Source organism: Oratosquilla oratoria, chromosome 34 (assembly GCF_046742065.1).
Source record: "Oratosquilla oratoria isolate Oo_2021 chromosome 34, ASM4674206v1, whole genome shotgun sequence".
Taxonomy (NCBI): Eukaryota; Metazoa; Arthropoda; class Malacostraca; order Stomatopoda; family Squillidae; genus Oratosquilla; species Oratosquilla oratoria.
In genome coordinates this window covers 14,010,424-14,022,923 of record NC_134810.1, presented here as the reverse complement: position 1 = coordinate 14,022,923, position 12,500 = coordinate 14,010,424, and the positions used below count along the sequence as shown (strand labels likewise).

The 12,500-nt window shown below is 38.8% G+C and overlaps 1 protein-coding gene and 1 pseudogene across 6 annotated transcripts in view; one reads left to right on the top strand and one right to left on the bottom strand.

Moving 5' to 3' along the window:
• The window catches only part of LOC143018408 (WD repeat-containing protein 35-like), a 20,388-nt pseudogene extending 10,406 nt beyond the window's left edge, over window positions 1-9,982 (top strand).
• LOC143018056 (dipeptidase 1-like) overlaps window positions 1-12,500 on the bottom strand; it is a 1,041,568-nt gene that overhangs the window by 156,452 nt on the left and 872,616 nt on the right. The window lies entirely within an intron of this gene.

Here is a 12,500-nt window from a genome sequence, read left to right as displayed (position 1 = left end):
TATTGATTAGTAAAAGGCTTATGGCAGTGTAGACAGGAAGGCACTGTGGGAGGTATTGCAAATATATTGGATAAGAGGAAAGCTGTTAAGAGCAGTCAAGATTTCTTACGAGAGTAGTAGACCCTATGTTAGAATCAGAAATGGAAAGAGTGAGAGGTTTGAGATAAAGGTGGGACTTCGTCAGAGATGTGTTATGTTGCCTTCTCTGTTCAATTTATACATGTAATGGTTAGTGCGAGAGGTAAATGGAAGGGTAATGGGTCGGAGATTGGAGATGGTTAAAGAAAATGGAGAAAAGTTGTAGATAAGCTAGCTGTTGTTTGCTGACAACACTGCGAATGTGGCGGGATCAGAGAAGGGATTAAGGAATTTAGTGACAGAGTTTGGGATGGTGTGCGAAAGAAGAAAGTTGAAGATAAATGTGAGTAAAAGTAAGGTGATGAGATGTACAAGGGGAAAGTGTGGCAGGAAACTGGAAGTGAGTATTAAGGGAGAGAGACTGGGGGAAGTGGATATTTTTAGATCCTTGGGTGCAAAGGTGCCGGGAAACGGAGGTATGGAGGTGGAGGTAGAATGTAGATTGATAGAAGCGAGTAAATGTTTTGGGGGATTAAAAAGTGTAATGAGAAATAGACATTTGGGAATGAATGCTAAGAGGAAATTGTATGAAGGAGTGATTGTGCCGACAGCACTGTATAGGAAGAAACATGGAACATAAGAGAGGAAGAGAGAAGTTTGAATGTGTTTGAGATGAGGTGCCTGAGAAATATGACAGGGATTACTAGGCTGGGTTGAGTGAGAAATGAGGAGGTGAGGAGGAGAACGGGAGTGGAAAGGGAGTTAGGAGATAGGGTTGATGAAAGAATATTGGGATGGTTTGGACATATCGAAATAATAAGTGAAGAAAGATTATTAAAAGAGGTGTGGAAGGTAAAGGTGAAAGCAGTGAACATAGCGACCAAGGATGAGATGGATTGGGTAAAAGGGGCATTGGGAAAGAGTGGAATGTCGGTTGAGGAATGACGGGAGAAGACAGAATATAGGGGTGAATGGAGAAAGGTTGTGTATGCATGATGCTGTGATGCATGGAACTGAGGTGGTAAGAGAGTATGTGAGAATAATAAATTGACGCAGCCCGAAGTGGTTTCTCCCCGTCTTCTCCTTTTCTGCACCAGGAGACGGAGAGGGAGGGGGTCACTGATTAAATGAAGCGGCCTTGCTGTAGATGCCCTGTGTTTTACTGCACTGCTTCTGACCCAGGGCGGTGGGCGAGGTGCAGGGATGACCCGTCATCTAGGAGGAGCCAAAATACGAGAGAGGGAGGGGAGGTGAATGAGAGTGAAGTATGTGGAGATGGAATGGGTGGGAGCGGATTTTATGCCTTTGTTTTGGCTACCTTCTTTGTAAATGGGAAAAAGCGTTTGGTATATGTATGTATGTATGTATGCATGTATGTATGCATGTATGTGTGTGTGTATGTATGTATGTATGTATGTATGTATGTATATATATATATATATGTATATATATATATATATATATATATATATTGCATGTACGTGTGTATGCGTGTGTAATAATAATAATGATAATAATAATAATAATAATAATAATAATAATAATAATAATAATAATAATAATAATAATAATAATAATAATAATAATAATAATAATAATAATAATAATAATAATAATAATAATAATAATAATAATGGGTTTATTGAAATAGCAGTGATACACTAACAATAATACAATACAGTAATTATAAGTCTAAGTGTGTGTGTGTGTGTGTGTGTGTGTGTGTGTGTGTGTGTGTGTGTGTGTGTGTGTGTGTGTGTGTGTGTGTGTGTGTGTGTGTGTGTGTAAATATCTTCTGATAAAGGTGATTTTGAGTCGACCAAATTATGTTTATGCATTAACAATTTAATGTAGGTAAATTAATAAACATGACAAAATTGAAGAAAAAAAAAAGCTCCGTATTTGAAGTTTCATGCAGAAACAAAAAATTCAACATGGTAACAAACTATTTTGCTCTGAGTAACGTCTGGAAATTTAATTTTTTTTTCTAGCTCGAGAAGAATAAAGATTCTCAAAATAGATTAATGAACAAATACAAATAATGAAAACTCAAAAAGTATAATGAGTGACTTCATCCTTTTAATACGAAATCTATAGCAAACGAAAAAGTGGTTATCGAATTAAGAAGTTAAATATTATTTCGTTACAAGAACAAGAAAGACGGAAGATTTTAGAGTTGATATGAAGAAGGACTTCATGAGGCAGAGAAAGGAAAAATGCTCGGAGAGGAAGGTAACGGAGTAATACAGTTTAAAAGAAAGGTTAAGAACCGGTTTTTCCTCAGCGGAGAAGTAAATTAAGTGTGGGAATGGCGATGGAGGTATAAAGAAAAGTTACTGGGACGATTAAAGCGGCAATGGAGGCAGGCGTGGAGGTGGTGGTGGTGGTGGTGGTGGGGGTCTAGGTGGGGTGGGGGTGAGACTCAAAGAGAGCGACGAAGAGAAACGCAGGAAGAAGAAATGCGATAAAAATGTGACCCACTGGGGAGCCGGTAACAACGGGCACGATTCCGAGCTGGACCTTTGGTGCGGTTATCGTTACATAAGTTTAAACTAACTTTCGGCTGAGGCGAGGTCATGGCCTGAGAGGGTGGGGGTGGGGGGAGGGTTCGGGGTCTTCCACCCACGACTTCAAGAAGCGGAGAGCCGAGCGCGAGGCCGCATGCTGAGCCGGGGAGTCAAGGTGCGAAAGAAGTGGGTGGTTTGGTGGATCTCGGCTGGTGGGTTTCGGGATTTGGGAACTGAGAACGAGGAAATGGGGATAGAGGACCGGAGGCTCCGGTAGGAAATTGTGGCCCCGGGGAAGGTGTCAGGATATTCAGACGGGTTCACGTGATCCATCGTCTACTACGGATTTCATTTGTGAGGCTGTAATATTGTAGAATGGCAGCAACTCGATACGATTAGGAATTTAATTGTGCACTGACAAATTGATGAACTGTAGATAAGTCGATGGTTAAAACTTGTCTATATACGTTCAAAAGTCGTTTTCGTTATAAATTTTACTAAGAGTATAACGTCTAGATTATATCGTACTGCTCCTTATTAAAAAACTATCACTTCTATTACAAAATAAGTAATATAAAGTCAACTCTGTCTAACGTTTTACATCCAAAAGGAAATAAAACTTTCAGTCCTTTGCATATTTCCTCAGAGGTATTTTAATACGTAAATATATACCAGCAAAATCTCCTGCACTATAACACGGAAGATTCTTCTGGTCACTCAAAAGAAAATAGTAAAGACGCTGATATACACACACAAACACATACACAAACATATACACACGTGCGTACACACGCGGACACACACACACATACACACACACACACAGACACACACACACACACACACACACACACACACACACACACACACACACACACACACACACACACACACACACACACACACACACCTCTCATGGCGCTGTGGTTAGAGCTCTGGCCTGCCACTACGGAGGTCCGGGTTCGATCCTCGCCCGGGGCTGAAATGATATCAGTATCGCAGCGCTGAGGGGTGTTACTCCAACTTTCGTGGGGGAGTTGGGTGTGTGTGTGTGTGCAAGGTCATAGCATTACCCATAGATCGGACCTACGAGCTCTGAGCTCTCTTCCAGGAGGGAAATAGCTGTCGATCACGAGTCCAACACGTGATCCAAAGACCAAGTGAATACACACACACACAGACACACACACACACACACACACACACACACACACACACACACACACACACACACACACACACACACACACACACGCATACACACACACACACACACACACACACACACACACACACACACACACACACACACACACACACACACACACACACATACACACACACACTTCAGTTGGTTGAAGAAGATGTAAAGCCGAGAAATTATACAATTTTGGAAAGACGAATTTCTCCAGTTTGGGATTTTTTCTATCATTTGTAAAAGCAAATAAGAAGGATTTCTTAAATACCAACATATTTGAGAACATATTAAGATTTTTAAATGCATCTAAAACATTGAATGTGAACAATTATATAAAAAACTATGTCAAAATATGTAAAAACTACTTACAATTTTTGCTGAGAAATCACCATCTGAGGACAAAGTTTTTAATGACTGCATAGCGTTTCGCTCGTTGAAAGAGAAATGGTAATCCAGCAAACGAAACATTTCAAAATCAATAAAGGCTCCGTCCTCAAATGGTTAACAAACATGTGCCAAGGACTAATGGAAAAATAACTGGTTAAAGACTGGTTAATTAAAACGCAGAATAGGAAAGAAAGACAAATATATGGTTCGTGGTAAAGGTGAATGAAGAGGGGAAGCAAAGTTGCTATGGAAGAACGTAAGATCATAAGAATGAAAGAGACTGCAAGAGACCATAATGCCTACACTAGGCAGTTCTATGCAGAGCTGGAAATCATTACGTATGAGTCTACAGAAACAAAGAGAAGAATTTGAAATGGGCGTCAGTGGTAAATGCAATGGTAAGCTTAAACTGTTCTACAAAGTCGTCAACAAAAACGGAAACACAGAACAATAATATTTTTCGACTAGACACGAGATGAAAAAAATGTGTGATGGGGCATCAGCGAAGACTGAAATAATGAACAAAGATTTCCAGTTTTTACAAATAAAGATTTCTTTAGTAGAGGCGGGATGAGTCGAATGTAATGTCGGGTCGTATGAAGTAGATATGGAAGTATCCAAACTATTGGAAATAGGAATTTTGAATGAATTTCCAGCTCTTGATGAAATCTCAAATTCAAGGGATACAGAAAATTGTTGGTTGACCAAATTCATTAATTAATTCTGTGCCCATTGGAAGTAAGGATAGTATCACGGGAGACAACATAGTACAAATTAATAGAGAGGAAAGTACAAACAAAACCTTCAACTACGAACCATTGCAAGGATCAGTATAATAGCTAAACTTTGTGAGAGAATTGAGAGAGATAGATGGATTAAACATCTTGCATAATTTTTTCTTTTTATTTTGTGGATAACCATTTCCATTTTAGTACTGGAAAGTTTTTATGCTACTTAGTTGAGAATGGTCGGCGTGCTGTTGGGAAGGTTGGGTGCACTGTGTATCCTTGGATTTAGAAAAGGCATTTGGCAAGGTATTTCACGATTAACTTTTGTGGAAGCTGAAGCATACTAGAAGACTTAGAGGAAATATTCTTAATGGAGGAAGAATTTACTGAATTACGATACAAGAGACCAATAATGAGGGACGAGATGTGAGAATGGATGGTGGTGACTACCAAAATCTCAAATATGTCTGTTCAAACGCCTGTATTGTTCTTGATATATGCAAATCACATGATGTAAAGTACGACAAACTACTCTAACATGGTCGCAGGCAATGTAAAGATCATGTTTAATAAATGAATAAATAAATATATATATATATATATATATATATATATACACACATATATATATATATATATATATATATATATTATATATATTATATAAAAAAGATATATATATATATATATATATATGTATATATATATATACATATATATATATATATATATATATATATATATATATATATATAATGTATATGTGCACCCAATCAATGAAAATAAGCTTTAAAACACAAAACAAGCTCGCTGGCTGAATGGGTTAGGGCGTCGTTTCTTACGGCGAAGGTCGAGGGGATGGCGGTTTGAATCCTGCCACCGGCGAAGTTGAACCAAGGGCATGTTTCATTAAATTCCACGCTACGAAGTCCTTTATGAGGGGCACCGTCCTCGCCTTCCGATAGGGGGAATTTGTGACGTTAAACCATATCAATCATGTCAGTATCGCTATTAAGTAAACCAATTCTGGATACACAAACACACAAACACACACGCACGCGCGCGCGTATCCAAAATGAATTTAATAGATAGGTTTTTTTAAATATCAAAACTATCCACGATGGCTGATTTTCACCATATCTGGTCTGAAACGAATGTACAGTTTCGGCTGTCCATTGCACATACAGACAGACAGACAGACAGACAGACAGACAGATAGATAGATGGACAGACAGACGGACAGATAGACAGACAGACAGACAGAAAGACAGACATACAAAAATACAGACAGACAGGAATAGACAGACAGACAGACAGACAAGCAGACAGACATTCAATCAGTCAGACAGACAGACAGACAAGTAGGTAGACATTCAGTCAGACAGACAGATAAACATATAGTCAGACAGACAAACAGACAGACAGATAGATAGATGGGCAGACAGACAGGCTCACGCCTACTGCCAAAGTGTTGTACATGATACTTGGTTTCAACACAAATATTCCCTTGAAAGAAAGTTATAACTTCTCGTTTTGAAAGCGGCAGATATACCCGTTATATATTATACACATTACTCAAGAACACCAGCTTCTACAAAGAACCCTATCTTGCAACATTAGGATCTCCTTGCTCTGTCGTCGTTCCATTTAGACAGCCTAAGTGCTGTTTCCTGCTAACTAATTAGCATTGAAATTAACACTATCATTCTCCTATTCTACACAATTTCCTCTTGAGAATGGCTTTGCCAGGTTCAGAGACGGCGAAGACAAACATTCTTAAAGACTTTTGGGAATCAAAATACGCACATGCACGAAACCGATATAGAGCCTTGCAGATTTGTATTTCTTTTGTTTTCAACAAAAGCATCAATTGGAGACACAACAGAAAGAGGAAGAATCAAACTTTATGATTACTATCGGAGGATGAAGGTTTTTGGAAATTATCAACGTCTGGGGAACAGATATCTTTCCGTGCACTTCAACATACTAGACACATAACCTGTTTGTGAAGGTCCCAGTGAAACTGAGAGACTATAATTCTTGGTTCAGAAGCCAGCATCTAGACAGGATGACGTCATACCTTAGATCGTGGGAGCAGGGTACGATCTTATCTCTTCTTACATCCTAAGTCCCCTCAACTCTGGCCATTCAACGAGTAGGAACTTGCCATTGCAATGTAGGATATTGGGACTATCTTATCATCTGTTTCCTCTGAGTATTATCATCTTATAATTCATCCCAAGATAATCATATATGTACAATTTCAACGAAATAATATTTCGACGAATCTCATAAGAAACAATAATTTAAGATCGCAAGAATTTAGATCGTTATTATATTTAATTTGCTGCGTTTACATGCACGTGTATACACTTACACTTTTTTTTATGTCTGTTTTTTTTTTCCTTGTTATGCAAGATAAACTGGACTGTTGTGAGGACCCTAGTCAACAGCTCTCACGATGAAAGGAAGCGGAACCGTCCCCTTGCCTGCCTGCCCATACATCATGTGTTTGAATTTGGAGTCGACAGGAATCGTCCAATTCAATATCAGGGAACGAACACCCACACGCACACCCACACCCACACACCCACATACACCCAAACCCACACACACACGCGCGCGCACACACACGCATACTCACGCGCACACACACATACACATACAATTACACACACACGCACACACATACATGCATATGCACGTGCGCATACACGCACGTACACTCTCTCTCTCTCTCTCTCTCTCTCTCTCTCTCTCTCTCTCTCTCTCTCTCTCTCTCTCTCTCTCTCTCTCTCTCTCTCTCTCTCTCTCTCTCTCTCTCTCTCTCTCTCTCTCTCTCACACACACACACACACACAGACACACAGACACACACACACACACACACACACACACACACACACACACACACACACACACACACACACACACACACACACACACACACATATATATATATATATATATATATATGTATATATATACACACACAAACATGAATGCATACATACATACATACATACATACATATATAAATACATACATACATACATACATATATACATGCATAATGCACACTTCTCAATAGTTTAACTTGATATAAGCGCATTATGTACAAGATATAGGCAAAGGAGGTAAAAGGAGTCGCCCTGAATATATTACATCCCACAAGATGGAAAAATCCCATACAAGAAAATTCCCTTTTCGTGCCCACTACCCGTGTTGAATTTGCATATCAATAGATATTTCATCTGTCAGCTTGTCGAAAAAAATGGACCCCCATATTCCAAATAGGAGGAAAAGCATCGAATAACTATCATTGAATTTCAAGTGGCTTTGCAGCACTATAGTCCCAAGAGAATTTCCTAGAATAATGAAGTTAAGGGAGCCAATATATGAAAAGAACATCAATTTATGAGTTTGACGTGAACACAACTTGTTCACGTTATCTTTCGTCCTATGAGACAAATGTGAGTTAAATATTATTGTCCTGTACCTTGTCTTCCGAAAAGGTTATACAGTTATCTCATTTATGGTGAAAGTGAAATTATATTAAGCATTATTCATTCTCTTGCTTGTTTGTTTTTTATTATTATTCGTTGGGTAGAGTCTATTCTCTCTGGTACATGTTCAAATGTATACATTCATTTCGTTCCTGATCAGAAAAAATAAACACATTTGAACAAGTTCTACAGAAATTATGCAATGCTCAACGGAGAATGGTTAGAAAAGAACATATTTGCAAAAAAAAAAGCAAACTAAGAAGAATGTAGTTCCAACTTAAAAAAAAAAAAAAAAATCCTCAAGAAGACTTGTTGCTTGTTAACGCTTTAAATATTCATTTCAATAAATATTGAGACTTAGGCCTCCACACAACGACTTCATCATATTCTCTGTGATCACCACCTTTGTCCTGATGAAAATATCCTTTCCCTCATTGGATGGTATGTAATTGCTTTCGTTGGGTATTCATGAGCGAAATGATCTTTTACTTCCTTGTCGAATTTTCTCTGTGAGTTCGTTGCTGTAATTTTTAGTTACAGGACTGGATATCTTTTGATACCATTTTGTTCTGTCCTCATTGGTTTCAATGTTACCAAGTTTGTTTTCTTTGACTTTTCGTTGTGGCTAGACTCCTTTGTACCTTTGTCCCATTTGTTTGTTCCGATCTCGATTGCATCAGTGTTTACTTTTGGTCTTTTGTTGTCGTTCTTAAAGACGGCCATGCCATTAAGTTTCCGCTTTACTGCTTTTGTTTTTGGGCTGCTACGCACTTTTGGAGTTCATATTTTCTATCAAGAAAATGGAGAAGGCGCGTATGTCTCCTCCTGAGCGAATTTTATGCTGATCATTTGGGCATTAGATAGCGATTTTTTTTTTCTTCGATTTTACCTCAAGACCTTCAGGTCACTTCAGGACACTTCATCTTCTTTCATTCCTTTACATTCAGCACGTCATTCAGCATTTCTGTGGCCCACATAACTTTCAAATACTCGTCGTAAAATCTTTTCTTGCATCTCGTTCAACCTTTACCTTTGCGTCATAAAGCTTTCACTAGGATTTTATGCAGCTCTCATTTACTCTCAATATAGCGCACATCTCTCATCCACGAATCGTATAAACTCTCGCTTACAAATCATATAATATCATACCTCTATTCGTTCACTCATCATTTTTCATTTTCTTCTTTTCTCTTATGTGTCCTCTCTCGTTATGTCTCTAATTCCTCTCACTTTTCGTAAACTTTTCATTTCTCTCTCTCTCTCTCTCTCTCAGTCTGTCCTTCCAGATCAATACCAAACGGGAATCATTGTCTTTTTTTCGTGGATCTGTCTAAAAGTTGCAGAAATTTTGTCTCTGAGTATTAAGTCCCCCCAAACCTCGACCTAAAAACTATAATCACCAACTCCTTCCCCATTCCTTTTCTCCACATCCTGTTGACACTGAAAAGAAGAGGTCACGCCTCAAAGCACTTATACGTCAGCTTTGGTTTATGTGCCCAGACAAACAAATCATATGATAGTCACCAGTATCCATCAGTGATCGAACCCGTGCCTACGGTGCTACGAGGCGGAGTCTGAGACCAAGGTGCCACAACGATATAATTACTCTTATCATTGTATTTTGTTTAATAAAACCCGTTGGTTGATATAAAATCTATTATGGCTAACTCCATATCTAATTCATAAATTGGGAGGACCTTGGTTTGAACTGGGAACGTTATGCACAATACCAAATGATTCAGCCCACCAATATTCATCCACTCCTCTCTAATCCTGATCCTCTCTTCTCGATCACGTGATCTCCCCTCTCGAGTCTTTCTGGTTGTTCTGTCTCCTCTAGTTCCAGTAAAATGTCTCTTCTGTCCGCAAATCTTTCTACCAACGGTTCTCTACTTTTTTCTCATAGATCCATAACTCATGTAATACTGTTTCCTATCTTTCAGGAGGTCCTCTTAACAAGAAATAAAATTGTTTGGCATTTGATAACTGCAACTAGTTTTCGATCTATTTACATTCTTAGACACTTGTAAACCACCAAGGACTCTAGAACTTTCATCACAGTTTAGGTTTTCTTGTATAATCTCTCAAATAGATTATTGTAATATCAACTCTAATGTATATATTTTTATCTGGAATAAGAACATCATGTTTTCTCTTTTCTCTGTGAACAAATCATTATTCATGTCCACACATTTGCAACATTTATATCCACACATTTACAACCATACACCGCCCACACCTACATGCACAGAAGAAAAAAACACAAACATGAACAAGCACACGAATATATACAGGCACAACCTCAAGCATAGAACATACACAAAGGAACAATCACAAACACAGACAAGCATAGGTACAAATAAAATACATACACACAGAAGCATACACACAAACACATGCCCAACATCCGCCTCTCTTCTGGGTTTGGTGGCACATGCGCTGACCTAAGGAGGGCAAACTTTAAATTGGGCGGGAGATGTACACCCTCAACGTTTAGAGAGTTCAAAACAAACTGCTGTTTGAATCTGAACGAGGAGACACAAAGAGACAGGATGCTCTGAGTTTTGCTTCACACTTGTAAAACCTCTCGTTAAATGCGGAGAGTTCAAGAAAGACATGCATACAAACAAACACACACACACACACACACACACACACACACACACACACACACACACACACACACACACACACACACACACACACACACACACACACACACACGACTCGGTGGCGCGGTTGGTAGTCCCAGACTGTCAGTATGGCGTTACCGGCGGTACCTGGTTCGAATCCTGTCCAGGGCTGAAATTATTTCAGTATCGCTGCGCTTCGAGTCGTTACTCCAACTCTCGTGAGCGGGGAGTTGGGTGTGTGTGCGTGTAAGGGCATAGCATTACCCATAGATCGGTCATACGAGCTCTGAGCTCTCTACCGAGAGGGAAATAGCTGTCGATCACGAGTCAAACACGTGATCCAAAGACCAAGGTGAATCATACAGACACACACACACGCACACACACACACACACACACACACACACACACACACACACACACACACACACACACACACACACACACACACACACACCACACATACATTTTATTTTCCGCCAACACTGGCTAAATTGCTTTGTTTTGTCAGTGATTTCTACCACTATCGAAAGTGATATATTTTGTTGCCATCTCTTTCTTTAAGTCCTTATTCGTTTTCTGGTTGTTAACTTCCTGTGTATGGGTATTTCTCGCCTTTATTCGTGTGTTCCCCTCTTCTCCTTTTAATCTCGTCCTATCTTTCCACAATGTTCCGTTCTTTGTCTCTTTTCGTTCATTATTCCTTGCCCGTTTAATCCCTCTTCCTTCATTAGCTCCCCTCCCTCGCTTCTTTATTTTCCGAAACTCTGTTTCCTTTTACAATCCTCAGCTCTTACCTCGCTTTCACAGGCTTCGCTTCTTTCTTCCTTCTCTTATCTTTTATTAAATTTTCTTTATTCTTCTTTTTATTCTGTTCTTTTCCCTTTTTCTCTTTTTTTCTCTTATTTCTAATATGTACGTTTTGTGATCTTGATGTTACTTCATTACTTTGAAATCTATTTCACATTAATTTCCTCTTTCTAGAATACTCTAGAATCTATAGTATAGTTCAAACAATCTCTTTCCTTATATTACCTTCATTTATTTCTTCATATTCAGACATTTTTTGCTGCCAGTTTCTTCGTTTTCTTTTGCTTTGTTCTTAGCAGTAGTCTTTTGTTATCTTTTATCTGTTATTTTTTACCTTATTTTTTTTTTCTTTTACATGTCTTTTGCCAATCTCGCACTCTCCCCTGTCAGAGGTTTTATCTTCTTCTTCCTCGTTGCACATCGATTTTGTGCTTAGGTCGTTTTTGCAACTTTTCCTTTCCCCGACTCCTGTCTCTCTTCCACTTCAAAATCTAATTTCTATCATACACGTCATGTCAATGCAACACTGTACACAGAGGACAGATGCACTGAGTAGCGCTGACGAAATACTAAAATCTTTTCTACACCTGTCATTTTTTTTCTGAATTATTTTATCAACAGTTCTGCTCCTTTTCGCTTGATCTTCTCTCCCC